At 38.7% G+C, this 22,627-nt stretch overlaps 1 protein-coding gene across 2 annotated transcripts in view; it reads left to right on the top strand.

Annotated features, from left to right (window-relative positions):
- The first annotated feature begins 2,990 nt into the window (after positions 1 to 2,990).
- The window catches only part of NLGN4X (neuroligin 4 X-linked), a 161,337-nt gene continuing 141,700 nt past the window's right edge, over positions 2,991 to 22,627 (top strand). For both annotated transcript variants that reach the window (XM_066545336.1, XM_066545335.1), the window contains exon 1: positions 2,991 to 3,357. The gene's annotated coding sequence lies outside the window, so the exon portion shown is untranslated. The remainder of the gene's footprint in view (positions 3,358 to 22,627) is intronic.

Here is a 22,627-nt window from a genome sequence, read left to right as displayed (position 1 = left end):
GATCAACACTCCCACCTAACTTGGTGTCACCTGCAAACTTACTGAGGATGAATACAACCCCATTATCCAAACCATTGATAAATATATTTAATAGGTCTGGCCAAAATTATGAGCCCTGGGGAACACCGCTAGTGATCAGCTGCCAGCTGTATTTAATTCCATTTAGTTAATTTTTAATATGAATTGTTTGGAATGAATAAAAAAACCAAAGAAACAAAATTGAGATGCCCCCCACACCTCCCTTTCCCTCCCCTCTTCTCCCCTCTCTATTTGGCAGCTAAGCCCCACACAGCCATTCCCTCATTCCCCACTCAGGATGGGGAGAGAAAATCATAAAGATGAAAGGGAGAAACTCATGGCTTGAGGTAAAGATAGTTTAATAGGTAAAGGAAAAGCCGCACATGCAAGCAAAGCAAAACAAGGGATTCACTCACCACTTCCTATGGGCAGGCAGGTGTTCAGTCAGGAAAGCCAGGCTTCATCACACATAGTGGTGACTTTGGAAGAGAAACACTCTTCCTTTTTCTTCCCCCCCAATTTATATGCTGAGCATTATGCCATACAGTGTGGGAAATCCCTTTGGTGAGTTGGGATCAGCACATTGCTCTGTCCTCTCTCAACTCCTTGGGTACCCCCAGGAGTACCCCAGTAACCATTGCCTGCTCCCTGGTGGGGTGGGATAAGGAGCAGAGAAGAAGTTGATGCTGTGCAAATGCTGCTCAGCAATAACTAAAACATCCCCGTGTTATCAACATTGTTTCCAGCACAAAACTAAATCATAGCTCTGCACTATGAACAAATTAACTCTTTCCTCAACAAAACCAGCAAAATAAGTAAAGCTGGGTTAATACTAGAATACAATGCGACCTAGTAAGAAGTGATGGTGTTGTATAGCAAGTGGAATTCTTCTCTCTGAATGAGTGCTCCTGGACTCCTGCTTGCAGTTATAAAAATGCAGTGGATTGCTGCAGATAAGCCACAGATTCCAATTGTACATTTAGCTTTTTGAAAGTTGTAAGAGGAGAAAAGTACATTCTGCTGTTCTGACCAAATACCTTTTACGTACATACTTTGATCACAAATTTGTGTACAGTCTATAGAAAGTTTAGTTTTATTGCTGTGCTTTAGAATATTTAAGTCATAGTAGCAAATATTAATTGCAAACATTACAGATGATTCTTTGGTAACCTGTAACAAATTGCCTCCTCATAGTACAACATAGGTAGAAGATCATTATTTAGATTAACTAGCACACACACTTTAATATCCTCCAAATTAATCTTATAAAATGCATGACATATTCATCAAAATAAAGACTGTCCTGCAAAATTTGGGACAGATGGCAGTGCAAGATGAAATCTTTTCTAAATGTGTCAAAATATTCACTCATTCAAGCAATATGATTGGTTGCACATTGTGGGTGCATTATTAAAATAACAAAAGCAGTAAAATTCACTTGCATGAACACCTGCTGCTAGAGTGACTTAATATAAGTAAGTCAAAACATATAATTAAGCAATATAAATATAATTACTTCACTGACAAATAAGTTAACAGTGGCTATTGCAATTCTTAAAACGTTTTAAGTTAGTGAATTACACCTGTATTTAGATTTACAACATTTAAAACCAAAACATACATTCCTAAGGACACTTAAGGACACTTAAGAAAGTATCTTTCATACCATGTAGCAAAATATAAGAACAGACACACAACAGGCTTACTAGTTGTCTGCTAGATCAGATGGCATATATTTCTTTACCACTTGAAACAGCAGAGTATAGAAGTGATTGATAAGCCAAATATCACAGACAATTTAGATTTGAGAATTCAATGCACTATCTGTTCTCTACTGAGGATCTGACATGGGGGCAGAAAGAAAGATTCTAGAAAAGAAGAGCTGCAGATTTTTTTTTCTTCCGAATTGAAAATCTCAAAAACTCTGCTTATGAAATCTAATACAACTCGTGTGGAAGGAAATCTCATAAAGGTATGAATATGATTTTTGTTTCAAATGATGGCAAGATATTCAAGACCTCCTTATTTGTTCTCTGCTCTATCCTCAGTGAAGTCAGGCAATGCTCACCTGTTCTTGATGTGGGGTCCAGAACTCTGGATGGTGTAAGTGCTGTTATTAAACTGATTAAGTGAACATGCTGTAGAGTGAAACAAGGTGTACCTGTGGAGGCCTAAGAACATATTTGCTACACCACCCTCCACCATCCTGGGAAACTATGCACAGAATGAACCAGAGAGCCTGTGCTGTAGCATGTGGCAACAACCACATGGCCCTCACTTGACCATCACTTAGCTTAGTGGCTAGCTAACTAAAATATGAACATCAAATAACTGGTCTCCTTATGAAAAAAAAAAAACAAACCAAAGGAAATCTGTTTAAAATGATTGGGCACAGGGCAAATGACTGCTTTGCTGTTTTTTTTTTTTTTTTTTTCTGGGGGGATGGGGAACAGGAACAAAATGCTTCATTGCTTGGTGTACAAATATATTGTCAGCTCCATGAAAATGCAGATGGGTGAGTATGGTAACAACAGGCTGGTACAGTAGAACCTGCCACTGTAAAGGGTTAACAAAGACTGCACTTGCTGTACACGACCACGGAGCAGAGAGATCGGCAGTGTGAATTGTGTGATCCTCCCGAACACACACACACACACCCACACACACAGATGGGGACACCTTCCCCGCTCCGTGTGCGCAGTGCCCACCTGTCCAGCCCCCCGGTGCCCGGTGCGGCTCCGCCGGCGCCGCTCCGCGCGGGGATGCGCCGCTCGTCCGCGGGGGGCTGTGGATGGAGATGCGGTTTCTGTAGCGCTGGGCTGGCTGCGGGGAGCCATTGGCTGGCGGCTTTGTGAATTTCATTCAGTTTGGTCCAATAGCGGGAGGAGAGCGCCTGGTACAGCCTGGACCTCTCCCCCCCTCCTCTCTCCCCCCCCCCCCCCATCTCCCTCTCTCTCCCAGCTCGCCTTGCCTTGCAGATCAGTCTCTCCGCGGCTCGGTCTTTCTGCATAGGCAATCACAGCTCCTACTTGCAGACTCAACTCTCCCTCTCGCACTGATTGCAATGAATTTTCTGCCTGAATGTAGGTCGCTTACAACCGAGAACACGAGTTTCCTTCAAATCCAGTGTTGTTGTCTCTCTTCTTGTTATTTTTAATTTTTCCCCCCTTTCGTGGTCGTTGCATTCCTTTGGAGAAGCCAATCGCTTTGGATTCCAAAAAGGGGAGCAGGAACCGTATGTGAATAATCCTGGCTGCATGATAGCCCGAGAGGATTTCCTGAAAGATTCTGGCTGTGTAAAAAAGACCCCTATGCTTCTTCAGCTATCCCAGTGTTAAGGTAGGAGTACCTTATTTGAGGATTTGCAGTTTGAGTGTTCATTTTTTTTTCCTGTGTTTTTTTCTGTTCCCCCCCCCCTTTTTTTTTTTTTCCTCGGCGAGGGTGGGGGAAGAGAGGGAGAGGTGTTGCAGTTGGTACTCTGGCAAAGGGCGAGCAGTTTGCTGCAGTCGTCTGTGCTTTTACTTTTCCCATCATGATAAAGCGATACTTTCTTTTTGACATTTCCACCATCATACGCGATCTTCTTGTCACATATGCATATTTATGCAAATTTCTTTCTTTTTTACCCACTTCGTTCTCGTCCCTTATATCTCCCTTGCACCATAATTTGTTTGGAGGCATTTTGCTGCAATCAGCTATATGGAAAGGCTCTGAGGTTCTGTGTGAGATGTTTACAAAGTAGCTTTGCTTTACAGGGAAATAAACAGAAGAGTGTGGAGGAGAGAAGGGAAAAATATCTGCAGTACAGGCAGAGAAAGAGAGAGCGAAGCCACAGTTTCTTGCAAGCGCGAAGAGGGGCAGGAGCGGTACCTCATGCTCTGTGTGAGCCTGTGGTTTTCAGGGAAACACAAAACCAACACGTAGGGTTTTGGTTAACCACTTTCCTTGCCACCACCACAGCCACGAAAAAGCAAAAAGGGACAGGGACGGGGACGAGCGGGGGGACAAGGGAGGCGGCTGCTCAGAGGAAATCTTGGATCTTCTGGGATTAAGCGGTTCACCCGCTTTCGCTTAAGCTATTCCGTGGTGGGTTTCTTTTCTTCCCCCCTTCCCTCCATTTTTCCCCCCTTTCTTTTCTCCTTCTCCTTTCTTCTTTTTCTTTCTTTATTTCCTTTCCGGGCACGGGTAAAATGCCCGCTTTTGTGATGGGCATGGGCTTCCGCACGTGATGGAGCGGGGACTGGCACTGGGGAGAGCCAGCGTGCGCGGACCGGTGGCGGGGGGGGGGGGGGCGGGGGGGAAAGAAAAGGAGAAAAAAAGGGACAAGCACAACCACCACTCACCCACTCACCCCCACCCCCCGACACACTCCTCCCCAGCTCGGCAGTAAATCGGCTTCTCTGCAAAGCTGGGGCGGGGGCGGGCGAGGCGGGGGCTGGCGGCGTGAGGCGCCTCCGCGGCCGCCGCGCTTTGCCCCTTCCCCGCGGGAGAGGCCGCCGGCAGCCCCGCACCGCCCCGGGGAGCGGGGGCGGCCCCGCCGCAGCCGCCCTGACGGACGGGGCCCGAGCAGCCGCCGTTCCGCCCGCCCGCCCCCACACGCATCTCGCGGGCGCGCAGGGTCGGGGCGGGCAGGGCGCGTCCCGCGCAGCCGCTGCGGAAGGGTGCGGGACGCGGGCAGCGGGAGCGGGTCGGGGCGGGTGTCCCGCCGTCGTGCCTGGAGCGGGGCTAAGAATAGATGGCGTCGCGGCCGGGAAACTTGGCCGGTTTGGGCGCGCGGCGTGGGGGGAGAGAAGTTTGCGGGGGCCGCGGCGGCAGAGGCGGAGCGCGGCCGCCAGGTGGCGGTGCGGGCCCTTCCAGCCGTGCGCCCGCCGCTCCCCGCGCCGCAGCGCCGCGCGCTCCGCCGCGGGGCCGTCCCGCGCGCGCCGCGCGCCCCGCGCCGGGCCCGGGCCCGGGCCCGGGGGCGCTCGCGGGGCCGGGGCGGGCCCGGAACCCCCGTGAGGCACCGCCCGGGCCCGGCCGGGAGCCAGGAGCGCCCGGCGGCACCGGAGCTGCGGGTCGGGGTGCCCGTGCCCGGCTGTCCGTCCGCAGCCTCCGGGGTGCTGCTGCCTGTCGTAGGGATGGCCGAAACGCACGGCCGAGTTCGGATGTTTGGTATTTGGGGAGAAACCAACGCCGCCACCAAAACCCAAAATATACCCCCCACGCCACCCTCGAAAACACCCATTTAGCCTGATGTTTGGTTAGTTTTGAAAGCAAGCACCAATAAAATTCCAGTTTGGTTTTAAATTAATAACGTTAAGAACATACGTGCATGTGTTTAGGAGATTAGAATTCAAAGCTTAATTGGAGGAATTTACAGTTACACCAAAATGGGAATCCCTGCTGTTCTTCTCTTCCTAAAACCTAAATACATCTGCTAATGCAGATCTCATGTATTAAAGGGTAATATTTTTTCCCATATCGTGTGGAACAAAAATTTTTATTAGATATATAAATCCTCAGTTAGCACTAAAGAAATAAACTATTTGTCACCTTAAGGAGCAAGTATTTCCACTAGTTTTAATTCCTAGTTAAGAGCACTGCTTTGCATTGTAAAAGTGAACTCATTTCATATATCAAATGAACTCTGCATTTTATTTTCATTTTACTTACTTTATGTCCTATCTATTAATATCTGTGTAGGCTTCTGTATAGGTAGCCTTTATATAGATGTGCATTAAGGCAGGAAATTCCAAGTATTTTTTGCTTATATTGCTGAGTAGAGGGTTGCATGCATTGTCTTGTGAATCATATTCCAATGAATCATTAAGGTTTGAGAACCATTAAAACATGTCACGCAGTTTCTGGTTACTCAAAACAGCAATGTCTATGGTGGCATGTAATTTTCTCAGAATAATAGAAAAAGAAATTTAATTTTGACATGATATTTATAATCGTGAAATTATTAGGCTTTTGTATGTAAATACAGCTATTATTACCCCTTCTCTCTCTTCTCTATTCATATGCCAGTGTATCGTATAGATCCAATTTTTTTTTGGTGGGTTGTGTGCAAGTGCAACCTATTAAGCTGTACCAAATACTAAAACTGAAATTCAGTTTGACATCCAAAATATCTTGGTCTTATATTCAATGAAAAATTAAAAAAAAAAACAAAAACAAATTAGCTCTGAATTAGCTTGCATCTCAAGAGGAACAAGCTAATTCAGAGCTAATTTGAATTTTTTTTTTTAATTTTTCATTGGATGTAATGGCCCTTAGTTTTGATCTCTACTGGAATACATTCATATAGATAAGAAAATACATTCTCCTTCTTCTGCATTTCTGTAGGGATTGATTACTCACCCCCTATTATTTTAAAATGCAGCACTGTATCACGAAAATGTAGACTGTAAATTCAAAAATTCACAATGTTTTTTTTCTTGATCAGCAAAGCACAGTGATCAGTGTCATTTCTTTTAAAGTCATCACAATGCGAGCGAACAAAAGCGAGCCTCATAGCAGGAACAGAGCAGGCCAACTGGATTAAATTAGGACAAGTGGTAAAACTGGGAGGTTTACTGGAGATGCCATGCTAGCCTATATATTTTGTAGTCTTCCAAATACTTTATCTTTAGCTAATCCCATGTTCTTGGGCAGATCATTCACCTGAAAATGTTTACATTTGATAAAAATGTCAATCCTAATAGCATTCTTCAGCTGTAGACCTGTCATGCAGAGATGAAGGAAAGAGGCAGAAAGAAAACCTATTTAACTGAAGCTTTGTATTAAAAATATTATATAGAGACAAGAATCTGTTGGCCTTTTTTTTTTTAACAAAAGATTGATTCAAGCAACACTTACTGATTGCTACATAGAGGTTTGCACGTTTGTTTTTGACAGGTTCTCAATACAGCCTCCTCTTGGCCTTTCAAGCACGCACACTGCTATTTGATGGCTGAATCACATAGTGTAAAGAACAGCTCCACCTGGGTAGGACAGGAATAAGCACCATGCTATAACCAGCATATAATTTAGTCATTCTGTCGCTTGAAGACTTGTCATCAGGATTCAAGATCTCTTCTGCATGAGTAAATTGGTTAGTTTTGTGCACAGAATTACAAGGCTGGGAGTCTTTACAATAATAAAAATCTAATAAAACATAAACAAAAGCTGCAAAAATCAATGCAAATATCTCATGTCCAGCTGCAGCTATCCTCACAGTTCAACTCAGGTACTCTCAAGAAATGTTTGTAAACCATTTATGCTGTGAGCCATTTAGATCCTCACATCTGACAGGGTTATGTACTCAACTATGTCACCTTTTAATAATTCTCCACTTCCCATTGTATTTGTTTTAGTAGTCCCCAGATTGGATTTGAAGGAAAAATAAAACAGCACCAATAAAAAACCCCCAAACACCAACGAGAAAAAACATTTTGCTGTCTAGTGGAGGAAGAGCAAGTAACAAGTTTTATTGGCAATATTCTTGGAAAATTTTAGCAATGAGATAGGACACGATGGTAATAAACTTTTCTCAACTTGGATATAAGGGTAGAGAATAGAAAACTGAAAGATACAATTTATAGAGTGTTGGCAGTGGTTGAATTTAAAAAGTAGGAAGTTATTCTGGAAACATTTCCAGCAGCTCATCCCTCTTTAAGCTCATCCCCCCATGTAAACAAATGGGGATGAATTTTGACATTAAAAATAAGCTGTATATGAAACAGGGTTACTTCATGGCTTGCATGCATAGCTGACACAAGAGTCTGAATAGAAGCAGCCCCTGTAGAACACTGGCTTATCCTGTGAGATCTGCAGTGGGGCTTTACCAGTGTCACAGCTAATTCAAACCGAATGCATTACCACATGCTGGAACAATCCCTAGCTAGGAATGCTCAGATTTGTACTGTAATAATCTAAAAATAAATTGTAGTCACTGATGTCACAATGTATGATTCTTTCAGCTGTCTTCTGCACTGAGCCCATGCACCACTCATTGTCGTAGGATGTATTTCAGTAAGTGCGTACCACTGGTGAGCTTCAGTGGAGGGTTAGGGTTTTCCATGCTTGTCTATCTTCTCTTATTTATGTGCTAACTGAGATTTGCAAATTGATGGAGAGGCTGAGATACTCTTACTGACTCTGCAGTTACTGTTACAATTTCATATATAGTATGAATATAAATAGAAATTTGTATTTACTTGTGTATGAATTTATTTTGAAATTAATTAAAAACACTTTTGAGATTTAGTTACTAAGATCATTAAGACTAAGCCCCTTCATTGTTTCACCATAAAAGATGACGTGAAATAGTACTGGCGTGATTTGATAGTAGCAAACTTCCATCTACCAGTATTTTTCCGATTTGCATCTGTTGAATGCAGTGGACAAAACGAGATAGACCACTGCTTCTCTGTTCAGGCAGTTCAGGGGGAAGACTTTTCCATTGTCATCCAGCTGGATGTAGTCATTGCCAATTAGGAGAGGTCTAGGACAGCCAGGAATGAAAGAGAACAATCATGAATAGGATTTCTGACCCAAAGCCTTAATTGAAGTGGTCTAATGGCTTGATTATTTTGAAAATTGCTGTTACTGTAGTGTCTGTGTGGGCTGCAGTCCCAGTACAGACCTGGAAGGAAGAGATTTTCAAGCTCTGTAGTAGTGTTCCTGTCAGGTTAATGGTCTTTCCAGGACTGACCAGTGATCTTAGTCAGTGCCATCATGTGGTGATCTTGTGATATTGTTGTCAGACATAGCTGGGTTAGTGATCAAGCTTTTTGAAGTGTTAACATCACTTTGGACCCTTAGGGAGAAGATATGCAGTTTAATGCCAACAAGTCTTTCAAAAATCTGTTTAGAGAAATAGCATGGAGAGGGCTCAAATAAATTAGTTATATTTTCTGTAACTGGGTTTCTTTTACAGTTTTAAACTCTGGTAGAAAGTAAGTGAGCAGACTTCAATAAATCTCCCGCTTGGTACGTATTTTTGCTCCAAAACAGATTTTGCAGAAATCACCTCCAAATATCTATTTGCTCTATTCCAAGAAACAATTACTACATTATGCATCACATTTTGACTTCTGATATAGAAAAGCCTTACTTCGTAACCATCCAAATGTAGTAAAACCAGAACAAAGCTGATAGCCTCTTTTGAAATAAAAGTATTTTGAAGCAAAACAGATTTCTATTGTTTATTCATATATCTTTGTTTTGTACTGATTTTTGTGGTACTGATTTTAGACTTAAGTTTTGCATGAATCTTATGCTTGGAAGTAGACATACCAGTTTTTCTCCTCTTAAATAAAGTTTTTTGCAGACACTACAAAGAATTCTGCAATTAAAAAGAACAGGGGTTTACTCAACAATTATCAGTAGTTTAATTATACAACTAAGAATTCTTTCTCTGAAAATAAACAATCTTTTCTTCTCCCCAGCCTTTCTCTTTATTTCTTTACTTACTTTACTCCAACATATATATAATTTATCACTTATATACCACTTATCCATGAAATACCTCTTTTGAGTACTTGGTCATTTACAGAACAAATTACCTTGAAATTGTATAACAAATATGTTTATTCTTTGAGATATGATTCTACCTTTTCTGATCTATTGTGAGTGTCTTCCAGACATATCTTTTCAAATAAACAAAATTAATATATTCTTTATGTAGAACACCATATAAGATATAAGACATATGCTCTAATGTACAGTACATTTTTACTCATTTTCTTACTGGACATAGCATAAACCATTAACATTAAAAGACCTGTGCAACAGTACCAAAATAAATGGACCATTGACAGATTAGTGTCATGCAATGAGGTCTGTTGGATTCAGTATAAAGTTACCTGTTAAGTTTAAGAGGCTTTTGGTCAGATTCTGAGAGAAAGTAGTAATTGAATAAAATAGTATGGAGTATTTCCATAGAGCTGGCAATATCATATATAATGCTTAAAATTTTTCTCCCAACTTCCCATTAACTTCTGCTAATGAAGTTGCCTTCAAACCTTAGTTTGAAAAATAAAAAAGAAAGCATAGGCTATGAAAAATAATTCATCTCCATCCCTTCCTCAAAGAGCTTGTTATAAGCATGGATCATTATGCACACTAAAAGAGTATGCTAGATGATACAGGACCATGTTTTCTCAACTCATGTTTTATTGGTGACTATGTTTATAAAGACAAATGGTTATACAGACTTGGTTCCATCTGTAATTTCTTTCTGAAGTTTCTTGGATTTGCTTGTCAAAGGAACTGGGCATGTGTTAGATGGAGTATTCACATCCAGTCTGTTCACCTTTTGATTCAGTTATCTCATTAGTTGTGGTGCTAGAGTTCTTGCCAACTCTCCAAACTAGCATTTTAACACTAGTAAATAATTCTCCTGGATGCTCAGTTGCAATGTTTTTGGATCATAGATTTCAGTATTATTTTATAGGTGATTTATGACAAAAAAGGGGGCAAAAATCCTCTCCTGGATATGCAAGAAGAGGTGAAGCCCATGTAAATTTTTGGTACATCTGCTGTTACAAAAACTCTCTGACATTTTTTAATTGGTGGTAATGTATCTGGATTTCATGGGATGTCTTAGGCAAATAATGGAAAATTATAGCAACAACTAGAGGAAGTAGCTAGTGAGTTGGTGCTGTATGAAATGTACCCTTCACCCAAAATTTAGTGGGGAAGGTCCAATGCAGCACTTCAGGGAAGCATTCATCAATCAGTGTTTCTTCTCAGTCAGACACGTGGTCACTGATTGGTTTTCTAAAGTTTCCCAATCCAAATATATCTCTACCAATAATGTAAGTATTATTATGTCTGCCTCCTGCATTTTATATGATCTACATGAAAGCAAAGATAAGTTCTCAGTACACAATGGCATGAGGGGAAGTAGAACTTCCTGCAAATTATACACAGCTGGACAGATGAGCTGTGGTGCCTGAGGCTGTGAATTTGTATTAACACAGCCAGCAGTAGGTCTGCTTCCTGAATTAGAAATGTTCAGTGTGTGTAGTTTTCAAATGTGCAGGTGGTGAATTTGGGGGCAGATGATGTAGATCCAGTGGTTTTTACAGATTAAATAATAGCAGTTGGCATAACTGGAAATTAGTTATGGAGCTGGATGAGAGAGCTAGCGTGTTAATTTCATGCTCATTGTGATAATATTTGATTTAGTTCAGGTACGCAAGTTACAGTGCAAGTGGACTTACTGCTTAAATCTAAAGAGTCTAACACTTATTAAGAAAATACATTGCTTTGTTTAATCCTACATTTATTATGTCTTTGTTTTTGTCAAGATCTTGTAGTATGAGTTACAGTTTTTGAAGACAAATGCTTCTTGTTTCTATTGGTTTGATGTCATCTTTACATAGAGATGTTTCAAATACAGCACATTAGGAATATAGAATGCAGGCCACCTGGCACTTCTGTTGAAAAAAATAAATAATAATAATAATAAAGTAAACTAGAAGAGCCAGTAAGCTTTTTATACTATTGCACTCTGAAAGGCATGCTGCATTGATTTATCTGCCCTGATCTGGTACAGGGGTGTGATGTTACTGAAATGCAGGTGATTAATGGTGTAGTTAGCATGTGCCATTACTCTTACGCCAAGTTGTTATGGTCATAGAGAGGCATTGAAACAGAGCAAGGGTTCCTCTCTAGAAGAGTTGGCTGACTGTCTCTTATGCTGTAGAGTAGCAAATGAATATTTATCCTTGTAACTTTCAATCTGTATTTTTTTTTCCTGTTGGCTTTGGAAATAAGATGTTCTACTGAATTTTCCTCTTGTCCAAATCTGTCTTGTCTATAAAAGTTGTAGCTTGAGAAAACTGAAATTAGAGCATGTAGTTAGAATATTTTATTTTCTCTTTCTTCTTTTTCTGCAAGTTTTTGTTGTTGTTTGTTTTTCTTTTTCTGTAACTTTTTAATTTGCTTTCCCAGAGCCTATGAAATGTTTTCCACTCATGACATAATAAAGGTGTAATACTGGTCAATATGATGACCAATACAGTGGAAACTCCATTAACTCTTGGGTGTTTTGCATTAGCAGTTCTCTTATGCTGAGTTTGAGTGTCTTTTTGTGAAGGATTTCTTGTTCTGGCAATGAAAATTACATCAGCTATGTAGAAGCCACACTAGCAATGCTGTAGAAAGGACAGGAAATGGGAGCAGTTGTTACAGTGCCAGTGTGTTGAATTCTCTTAGCTATTAAGTACATAAGATTGGAAAGCTAAGTAAGTCTTGCATTTTGTATATAAGTAAATGATCACTGGATAATAACACTTCACAGAAGCATCCTTCTGTGGTAGATTTCATTTTCTGTTTGCCCCGGGAGAATGGTCATTTGGTGAGGCTTAATACTTCACTGCTTCCCGAAACCAGTTAGAGCTGGTTTATTCAAGAGAAAACAAAATGTGTAAATAGGAGAAGATACTGTTTGGAGCCTGAGACATCAATAAAAATGATGGAGAAATGGCAGTTCCATTTTAGGAGACAATTAATGGGTTTCTTAACAGCAGTGATAGCACTTGTAACACCACTTCTAGCTCTTAAGGCCTGAAAACTAAGTAATAAGCATGTCTAAGATGAGGAGATTGCATATTCCAGTTCTATGTCTAAGATGAGGAGATTGCATATTCCAGTTCTTACTTTCTCTGTGAAAGATGAGGATGCTTCCTAAGTGACCTAACCCCTCCCTCTCTTACTCATCATCCCCAGCATGTTGGGGTGTTTTCCTTCTCTTGCTTATTACTGCCTCAAGAGGCCCATCCTAGTCAGTCTGTAAACAGGCACTGAGTTGCAGACAGATGACCAGTTTCAAAGGAAGGTTAACATGATTGACTTCCACAGAAAAAGAACATGATGGCACACAGGGATAGTAGACACATAAGAGCATAGAGAGTATAGGAGTAGGAGTGGCAGTTCACATACTGTGTTCTGGAGAACTTAAACCAGCAGGATATAAATCAAGTTGGATTTACAACAGGAGCTGATGCTTCTGAACATAAGTGTTTGATTTAGTTTGAGGGGGCACAATGTACCTTGACCTTACTGGTAAAGGTAAAAGTACAAGTTTTGATATCATCATCCCTCTGTAGAAATCCAGATCGTACGCTTTGAAATTGACTCTATTTTCTTCTGAATAATATTTTAAAATTTTTTGTCCTAATAAAGTATTCATATAAAGTAGGTATTGGTATCATCACTGAATATATTTTTAGTTAGGAATGTTTGCTTGTTTGGTTTTTTTTTTTAAGCTGTTTGTCCCAAGAATCATGAAAAGTCATCTTTTTTTCTTCATTTCAAATACTTGGATTTTTGGAGTGTTGGATTGTTTTGTTGAGTTTTTTTTGTGGGAGGTTGGGGTGGATTTGTTTGTTTGTATGGTTTTTTTTGTTGGTGGTTTTTTCTTGGGTTTTTTTTGTTCTCATTTCGTTTTGCAACAAAGTGCATGAAGAATGTAAAGAAATTTACCTGGGATTATATAAAGGCAGACTTAACAAACTGTGGGTTTTAATGGTTCTGTCACTGGTACATGGGGGTGAGGGAAAGAAAATTAGAGTAAAATGTGCCTTCATCCTACTCATGTACATCACTTAAAGATATTAATGTAATAGTTGATAAAGACCATGCAGGTGCTGCTTAACCATTATTTTACATTTAAGTTATATTCCATATAACTTTGGAATTTTAAAGTTCTGTTCACATTTTAAAACAAAATTTATATACTTTTTCTGTTCACATTTTAAAACAAAATTTATATACTTTTCTTAGCTCAAAATTTGCCAAGAAATAAAGCAGACAGAAGAAAGCAATTTTTCCTCAGAGGTTGAGGAGTGCCTTTCATGTTCCTAACAAGCAACCTTCCCCTATTTATATAAATGGACATATTGCATACAACAGCAATTTTGAGAGCAATTTTTCTTTGCTTGCTGTGAACTGTATAGTTAAAAGATTACAAGCATGACTAAGATCTCATTAACACTGTTTTTGCATTGGTTTATACTGCTGCCTTCAATGACACTGTGCCTAATATCTGAGTGTCTAGAAGTATTTAGTGCTTAAAAAAGGATAGTCAGGTTCCAGGATTTCCCCCTCCTTTTGCAGCTAATATCCCATCATTTAATGTATTGATTTGGCAGAGGTCTCTTTTCAGCTAAGAAGAACTTGTTCTTTGTGGAGTAAATTGTTTACCAGCCAGCTATATGTGTTTGCCTTAGCGAATCTGAGTGAAATGGTCCATCACAAATTCATGTAACTGCATTAACCTTCTTGACATTGTGACTCTGAAAAGTTAAGATGAGGATAGAGGTGAATGACAGGAGGTGGTGGAAATGAACATGATGCACATTTTACTAAATAGGCTTAGAACTTAAGTGATTTTTAGAGATAAATTTATCTTTAAAATTTATTTGTCCCCTTTAGATGATTCTTGTTAAACAGGAAGAGTATGTTTTATCAGAATTTTAGTTCTTAATCCACGCTAATTTTTAGTATGTACTCAGATTTTATGTTTAGACAGGCAGAAGTTGCAGGTACAGATGAGAGAAAATGGATGCAAAATATTTAATCACAATATTTTTTATTACTTTACACCGATTTCTTTTTTTGCTCTGACATGTATTAGGATTGATTATTTATAGTACATACTTTCTGTGAAGAAATAAGCACTGAATTTTCTATAAGAAGATATCTCAGACTAGAAATAGTTTTCTAGAGAAGATTAATAAAAATATGCCTGAGGAATTCAACTTTCTAGAACAATATATTGCCTTTATTTGCAAAACCACAGAAAATATTCCACCAAAAAAAAATTGGATGAAGAATATAGACTTTGCTAGATTGTTACATGATGTCTAGTCTTTCATATATCTCAAGAATAGTTTGGGGAAGGGAGAAAAGAAACAAAGGAATGAATTTATGATTTATTTTTGTTTCTTTTTTCTTTCTTTGTTTAGATTTTATTTGGGTAATGTACTGCATAAGGCAAAATGGATTTCAGATATCTAGACTGATAACCTGCAACACAGCTCAATCTTACTTCAGAAATGCATAAAATTGCCACTTTAGGGAAGGAGAGGAGAAGGTGAAGATTTGCATCTAGCCCAAATACAGAATCAGAATATATCTCCAGCACTCAGACTGGGAAATGCTTCTGGGTTCTCTGACCTGCATCTAACTGAAGTCATGCTAGGAATCACTCTTGCTTATGCATCGTGATTTTGAAAGGAGTAAGTTCATGGAATGCCATGACATGGCATGTACAGAACAACCAGGGGATCAGGCACAGCCAGCATAGGTTTAGGAAATGTAGGTCCTGACCAATGTGGTCTCCTTTGATGACCAAGTTACCTGCCTAGTGGATGAGAGAAATGCTGTTGTCTGCCTGGATTTCAGTAAAGCCTTTGACACCGTCTCCCCCAGCATTCTCCCAGAGAAACTGGCAGCCCATGTCTTGGCCAGGTGCACTCTTGGCTGGATTGAGAAATGGCTGGATGGCTGGGTCCAGAGAGTGGTGGTGGGTGGAGTTACACTGAGCTGTCAGCTGGCCACACGTGGTGTTCCCAAGGGCTCAGTGTTGGACCGGTCCTATTTCATATCTTTATCAATGGCCAAGTGCATTCTCAGGAGTTTGCAGAGGACAGCAGGTTGTGTGGGAGTTCTGATCTGCAGAGGCATCTGGACAGCAGGAATCAATGGGGCAAGGCCAACTGCATGAGGTGCAGTAAGATGAAGTTCTGCATCCTGCACTTCTCAACAACCCCATTTAGGATTTCAGCCCAGAAGCATAGTAAAGAATTTTCATTCTAGATTTTCATATGTATTGTTACACAAAGGGTGTTCATTTTGATTGAAGTATGGTAATTTTAGGTTCAAGTGTTGCGTGTCTATGCGCTGCATATGGGGCTTCTGTACTGTAAAGTAAAAGTCTACAAAACAAAAGGTAAGGAAAGCTGAAGCTGGAGGGACAAAAGAGGGACCATTCTGACTGTAGTGATGGTTTTTCCCACAAGTACCTACCATACAACACTATTGGGATTTGCAGTTGCAGGGCTGTCATAATAACAATACAAGACCTAAAGTGTGAGAACATCAAGGGAAAAAGAAAAATGATGTTATGGAGGGCTCGGGAAAACACTGCTTCAGTGGCTTAGATGATAGCTTGCAGGGCTGTGAATTGCAGACCCTTGACATTGCTGAGGTTGAGATACTAATTTACTCAAGGCAAAACATGATTTAACAGCATTCATGAATGAAAAATTTGTATTGGATCACTTAAACTTAACATCAGAGATATAAAAATTAGGATCATGTAGGCATAACTTAGGCTTTTGCCTGGATACTTTCTTTTTCTCAAAAAGGAAGAGTATAGAGAATTCTAAGGGTATTTTTGTTTGTCTTTACCTTGCTTTAGGTAAAGACATAGTGTATCAGTAAATACCTTCATTTTTAAACTATATAGTGATCTTTTATAACAAAACCCCTTAATTTACATTATGTTCTACTATATTCATCAAAATGGAGCAAGTGCTTTTTTGTATGCTGTTTGTAAGTACTAGGTGACTTTGTATCCCTTTATAACTTCTATTATTTCATAATGGATCCTTTGGAAGGAAGGATGTCCTCTCTTCCTAAGACTACATCATTTATCAAACAATAATTGCCATGGTACATTTAGATGTACTATGACTTTGTAAATCATCACAAGAATTGCCTGATATCCTCATTACCCAATGCCTCAAGGTATTCCAAAATACAAAATCTAGCCACAGGCATTAACAACACACACAGTGATTGCTGTCATATTTTGGTGCTGTTCCCAGAAATGCCACATTCAGAAGGTTGTACTTTGAGGAATGATGCTGCATAATCAGATGGCTAAATTCATTAGAAGCTGAGGTACCACAACAGGGAGTACAATGTTATCTTTGATGATTTTGGCTTTTTGTGGTGGCAAACAGCAATATCCACGGAATTTCTTGATCTGGTTACCAACTGATCTTGTCTTTCAAACTATTCACAACACTGGCAATTTTTTTTTTTTTCATCACATCTTTTAGCTTAGCTTCAGTTTTCTTTCTCAAGAAAGCATTGAAAAAATGTAGAAGTTCCTCAATAGTCCAGGTAACTACTCCGGACAATGAGATCAGTTTTTCAGTGGCTGGATATCAGGTTTATTATTTTTAGGGTTTGGCTGATAAAAACTGAAGAAGCTGAGAAATTTTGACTGTTAATTCTGGACTGTTCTGCTGTAAGAAATAGGAAAAACCCACAACCAACACCTCCCTCCTCCCCTCCACCCCAGATAAAGAACCAACAAAATCCCTTCTTTTACCATATGCCTAACTCATTAGGGGTTGATGAAAAATCCTTACAGGATTGCTACTCTGTTTCCCAATGTCAACTGTATATGTTCAGTAAGGCCATGTTTAATGTTTTTTGTCAAATATCTACTGAATATATTACACAAACTAGAAGAACTAGAGGGGAATGCATTTTAGTTTTAGTCCACATATTCGAGATAATCAATTCATACTCACATGTGCGGAGCTTTATGACAAAAATTTCACACTTTTTTTTTCCACAGCTGGTTCAATGAAGACAACTTTGGTGAGGCCCCGACAACCTCTGGATTTCAGTGATTTTCCTACTAGTAGATGAGCATTTTTCTCTCAAAGATGTCTTTATCAGATCAGTGAGGACTCTATCTGTCTGCAGAGCTCTTTGCTTCTTGCTAGTATATGCTACTAGTTTAGCTCAGCTGCCACTGATAACCATAGCTTTTAAACCTCTTGGAAATGGTGTGGGTTTTGGTTTTCACTATGAAAAAATATAGCTAAAATTATTTGTTACTCCTCCTTCAATCTAGATACTTTCAGATGCTGACCAGATTAGCTGTCTAGTAGGATTATCAAAAGTATATGCAGAAGATTTTTTTGAAGTTTTTAAGGAAAGACCTTTCTTGAGTCCCTGTGGGTTGGTTCATCTTGCATACCAGAAATTTGTTTTCAAATGAAGACAGTCGTGTACAAATTCGTTATTTTAGCTTCTCAATGCAATATAGGAATAATTAAGAATTTTAGGATGCAATTGACCTTTTTTAAGGTTTTCTTCAGAATGAGATTAAGCACTTGTGATTAATGAATAAAAGAATTTGATTGGGTGAAACTGGATCTTGGTCAGTTTACATTGTTTCAAAGACTATAAGCTGTTGCCTTTCCTGTTCTGAGGCCTATCTGAGACACCCATATTATTGATGAAGCAAAGGTGCCTTACAATTTATTCCTTTATTGTTATTTCTGTTTATGTAAAGTTACAGATTTTGTTTTAAGATAGTGGACTTCTCTTTTCCTGGCTTACAGTTCTTGACATTTGAATACCTGTGTCATTCTCAAACACATTTTCCTTATGAAGCTGTGGGATTGTTGGATGTCTGATATGCTTGAGTGCCATTGATAGTCTAGCATCTAGCCTTAATTTTAGGTTATCACTGTACCTATCAGAGGCCTGAATCATTAGACTGTATTCCTTTCTGAACTTTTGCATGCTAGCACATTTGTCAGGCTTTCATGGGTTATTGGTATCAAAAAATTTCATTCTTCTAACACTGTCATTCAGTGATTTTAGTTATACATAAAAAATATCAACTACTCAGTTTTGATGTATGCAAATTGTTATGTATGAAGGAAATATAGTATTTTATATGCTGATTACCTCCAAGTACATTCTGTGTGAGACATCCTTTTGAAGAAATGTGTGGAGGAGTTTTACAGGATTTTCAATTATTCTGAATGAAAAAGAGGTGAAAAAAATACAAGGGGTATAGCATTTATTTGAAATAATTATAATAAATATGTTTTACTGTGGTTGAGTTTAAGGACTCAGACTGTCATCTCTTATTCCTTTGGATGTTTTGATAAGCAGAAAAAAGTGGATATGTGGCTGATTTTTTGGGAGTGGTGAAATGCAATGTAGAATACTTACAATTTAGAGGACAAAGCTCACAATATAATCACTGAAAACTTCATTTATTTCAGAAGGAAAATCTCCATGTGTTGCCTGCTTAAATGTATTCAACACAAGACATAAAATTTAAACTTCCAAAAGCAGCAACAAACCCAGCAGCTTTCATTTCTAGCTAACACTGTATATTTTAAACCCCCTACTCTTTTTGGAATTATGAATCGCAGTATGAAAATTTGGAAGGCTAGCTTCATTATTTATAATAATAGGTGAGCACATGATGTAATTCTAATGGCAAATAATTCTGTTTCAATATTTTACTGAAGTATACCATTGACAGGAATAGCTAATATAGTGGTTGCTGCAGCACAGGTCTCTCCATTCAGCAGCAACTTTTAATATTTCTCACATGAAAAAAGCTAAAGAATCAGACATATATGGATTTTTTTAAATTGAAACTCATGTTAAAAAAACATTATTCAAATGAAAAATTTTCAGGTTATGTGAAAATAGAACTTGTGAATGTATATGTTAATGTATTCTTCAATGCATTTCAATGTTTGGTGGTTTTTATTGTCTAACTAAAAACAGCAAGTGTTCACTTGTTATCTTGATGGCCTTAATGTAGACCTTTTTTAAAAATGAGTGATTTTAAAAAAATGAATCAAATGCAAACTCAAATTCTTTTAAAAATTAAAAACAGATCATCTGTAATGGTTCTTTTACTGTGAACAACTCTCACTTGAATACTCTCTAGGGGAGGGTTTTTTTGAGGGCATACATTGCAGGTGGATTCTTGAGTGAAATATTAGTGTTTTTTCATGCACCAGTAATCAGATAGTGATAATCTCTGTTCACAGTTGGAAGTGCTTACATGGCAAGAATCTAATTTCAAAAGCTTATGAGCTGTGTTTTCTACAAAGATATTTTTTTTCTTGATATCTTAAGTTCATTTTCAACTCCTGAGAATATTGTTTAAAAAAAATAAACAATGCAAGGTTAAAAACCCCCATAAGTGTTAAGAGCTGTATTTAAAAACAACAAGCATTTGCTCTGATATCTCCTTGTTTTCTGAGGAAATATAAAAATTGAATTATTAACTAAAATTGGATGATGACTACAACACAACAGGTATTTATCACTTAGCTATCTATGAGTCTCAATTGCATTTTAGACATGTGAATAGGAAAAAGAATGAGAAAGAACGGCAAACTGCAATGCTTTTAAGTGTTTGCAATTCAAATTATATATTACTGGAAGATTTAATTTATTTGTAGAAACTTCAAATTGTTACTTGCATTCAGAATACCTTTGTTAGCATATTTACCCGTGGTTGGAAATTTTTTTAAAGATTAGGGAATTACTTGTTCAAAAATAACATACACAACATTTAGAGTTTGCAGTATTAGAAAAAAAACAAGGATTTTATTGCTCCATGGGTTTATCACCAAAGGGGTCTTTTGAGCTATTTTTCAAAACTTTTGGTGATCACTTAGGTGCCTGGTGTGAGTTTACACTTTGTCATTATCCTTCCAGCTTCTACCTTCTGCACGTGTGTGTTTCAGGAGTCTGTGTGTACTCAGAGGGGTATTTCTACAAATATTTTAAAGCACTGTGCAACAACTCCAAGTTACTGGAACAGTACACATCCCCACAGTGCATGACAGTGCTGTTCAGCCCTCCAGAGGCTGGTGCTTTGCTCAGGCAGAAAGTCCTCTGGAACCTGAACCATGGTCTTTGCAGAGTGCTACAGTGTGACATATGAGTTTGGTCAGAGTTAGCTTTGTTTCACTGTGAGACTCATGGTATATCAGCACTTCCTAGGCTTTTTGCGGTAAAATTTGTCTTGTGGTTTGCAAAATAACAGCAGTTTTGTCTTTGTGGAAGAGACTTTTAAAATATGTTTCTCTTTAATGCTCTGCTTGAGACCTTGTGATAGTTATTGCTGTCAAAACCATGATCTTATGTGTGATTTATAATTTTTCAGTAGCAGCTAAGAGCTATTGTCAAAGTTTCCTCCCAAAATTATGTGTCCAATAGACTGCAGTCAAGTATGAGACAGCAAGTATGAGACTTGGATACAAGGACTGACTTCTTCAGTTTACTGATCTCATGAGAACTTTTATTGACTTCAAAGGGCTCTGGATCAATCTCTTAGTTTTTGCTCAAAGCAACTGTAGTCTTTCTTCAATTTTTAACACTGAAATAGTAAAAGGCCAACATATTCATAACTCATTCACTCATGAATATCTTTATTCTTCCAAGTAACAGCAGGATAGAGAAAAGCAATTGACTTCTCAACAGACAAATGGAAAGAGTAGACATATTGTACTCATGACAATCATAAATTTGGGGTTGTTATGACCTGTAATCAACAGCATATGATGTAACCTCTTGCTATTGCAGGCAGGAGATCTAAAGATGACTGACAGCCTAGAGCAAGTAAGATCTAGCTGAAAACAGAATGTTCTAAATACAGAACAATGACTCTATATATAACCCTACAGTGAGAGAAATCTTTTCATTTCTCCTTCTGATGGGAGACAAGAGAGGATTTATTTTTTTGGGAAGCTTTAGAACCTTCAGCAAATATTCTGAGACACTGGAAATATTTTAGGCAACTTATTCAGTTCATGTAATGGAGTTTAAATAAATTTACCAACATACTAATTTCCTGCTTTGGGGAAATGTGAGGGTTCTTAGTATTATAGTGTTTGTTATTTGCTTGTTCAAGTAATTATTCTACACTGTCCACTGCTGATTTTAGATGATTCTAAATACAATAGATTCAGTTAGAACATGGAGTGGTTGATTAGCTGAGGATTGAGATAATCCATTGTCATGTGTAAATGCTTCCCTTGTGGGTATTCCAGTGACCTCTCATAACTCTTAACCTTTATCTAACATTTGGTACGTGGTTCATTCAGCACAATAAAACTATAATGAATGATTAAGTTGTAATTAATGTATTTAACTTCTTGCATTTGACTGAATTCTTAGTAGAAGCATTAAACAAACTGCATTTGTTTCACAAATGTCTTTTGAATGCCTTAATCAAAAGTATTTAGAGCCACATTCTCACCTTTTATATATGTTTAGATTTTGGTTTTCTGTTGATTTTTTTTCTGTGGTCTTCACAGACTATTTGGAGTTACAGGAAAAGGAAAAAAAAAACAAAACTCTTACAATACCAGATACATTTACCACCCCTTCTGTAAAACACCTTAAGTCAAAATTTCAAGACTCAGTATGGCTCATTGCTGCTTGAGCTACAGGACTTCACACCATTCAGCTGACAGTAAAGTAATCTGGTGGTGAAGAGGGAGGTTGTACTTACTGCAGGTGCCATGCCCCGGTTGTAGAGGGAACTTAGTTTAGTTTTTTGTCCAGAAAAATCCATTTCAACCCGTGTCACTGCCTCTTATGCTTCTAGAGATCAGGAATTGGGTTGATCATGAGGTTCCTCTCAAGACAGGATCCTTCTCTTGTAGGCTTCTCATGCAGTCCCAACATAATAGTAATGCTGGTAGTGGCTGCCACCATTGCTGTTTTGTCACATCTTATCCCTAAAAAAGAAAACACATTTTAAAATAGCTGCTTTTTTTATCTCTTTTGCTTTTGGCAAACTGCCAAAACTTCCCTGAGAAGGGAAAACTGATAG

This window comes from Molothrus aeneus, chromosome 2 (genome assembly GCF_037042795.1).
Source record: "Molothrus aeneus isolate 106 chromosome 2, BPBGC_Maene_1.0, whole genome shotgun sequence".
NCBI classification, from domain to species: Eukaryota; Metazoa; Chordata; class Aves; order Passeriformes; family Icteridae; genus Molothrus; species Molothrus aeneus.
This window is presented reverse-complemented; position numbering and strand designations above follow the sequence as displayed.